The sequence below is a fragment of the Triticum dicoccoides genome, unplaced genomic scaffold, assembly GCF_002162155.2.
Source record: "Triticum dicoccoides isolate Atlit2015 ecotype Zavitan unplaced genomic scaffold, WEW_v2.0 scaffold75828, whole genome shotgun sequence".
Lineage (NCBI taxonomy): Eukaryota > Viridiplantae > Streptophyta > Magnoliopsida > Poales > Poaceae > Triticum > Triticum dicoccoides.
This window is the reverse complement of record NW_021297643.1, coordinates 9,800-10,711: the sequence shown is the minus strand read 5'-3', so window position 1 is coordinate 10,711 and position 912 is coordinate 9,800. Positions and strand designations below refer to the sequence as shown.

Below are 912 nucleotides of genomic sequence, written 5' to 3'. Positions count from 1 at the left end.
TGCTTGCCCCTCCCAACTCCACTACAAAGACGATTGTAGTTTGCTTTGCCCGCCGCTACACGCGTGAATAATGACCAACGAGCTAAAACTTATCGCAAACGTGCAAAATAATAAAACGTGGTAAATATATGTCGCGGCCGTGAGTTTTCTTTTGCACGCCATGCAAAAACAAATTAAAAAGGAAATGCAACACAAGGACTTCCCAGGAGGTCACCCATCCTAGTACTACTCTCGCCCAAGCACGCTTAACTTCGGAGTTCTGATGGGATCCGGTGCTTTAGTGCTGGTATGATCGCATCCGACATGTTACCCCCGTCTTCGTCTCTTATGCTTGCCCCTCCCAGCTCCACTATTGTCAGGACCCCGACTCGATGCCACATCGATCTAGCTGGTAACACCTCATATCACTTTGCGGCCTCACGCACGGTATCCCCACGGGTGTCGTCTTACCTTTTTCCCGGGACCGTTTGCGCCTTTTGGCTCACGTATATGATAGTGTCGCTAGCATCCATATGATAAAGAGCCCGGGCTGACATGACTAGTCGTAAACCCAAAGTGGCACAGACTTACAGGGACAGGCATCCATGACCCGGCTTCGAACGTGTCGGTCATCAGCAAGTGGGTCCGGGCTGTAGCACTGGGCTAGCAGGACTCCGGTAAACCGGGCTGTAGCGGGCTAACAGGACTCCGGTACTCAAAGCGTGACATTTCCCCGAAGGGACAGACACAGGAACGAAGAAGGACACATGCCGGCCAGCCTAAGTGTTCCAGAGCAGTAGCAAGCTACCATGGCTCAGCGGTAACACTAGGAGACATTTCCCGGTAAGAGAGGCTACTAAAGATAAACAACTAGATAGTCAGATCCCACACATACCAAGCATTTCAATCATACACACAATATGCTCGATATGT

At 50.7% G+C, this 912-nt stretch overlaps 1 non-coding gene across 1 annotated transcript; it reads right to left on the bottom strand.

Annotated features, from left to right (window-relative positions):
- Positions 1 to 181: 181 nt before the first annotated feature.
- LOC119347803 lies at positions 182 to 300 on the bottom strand. Its single transcript, XR_005168542.1, has one exon. It is a non-coding gene; the product is annotated as a 5S ribosomal RNA (ribosomal RNA).
- Positions 301 to 912: the final 612 nt, after the last annotated feature.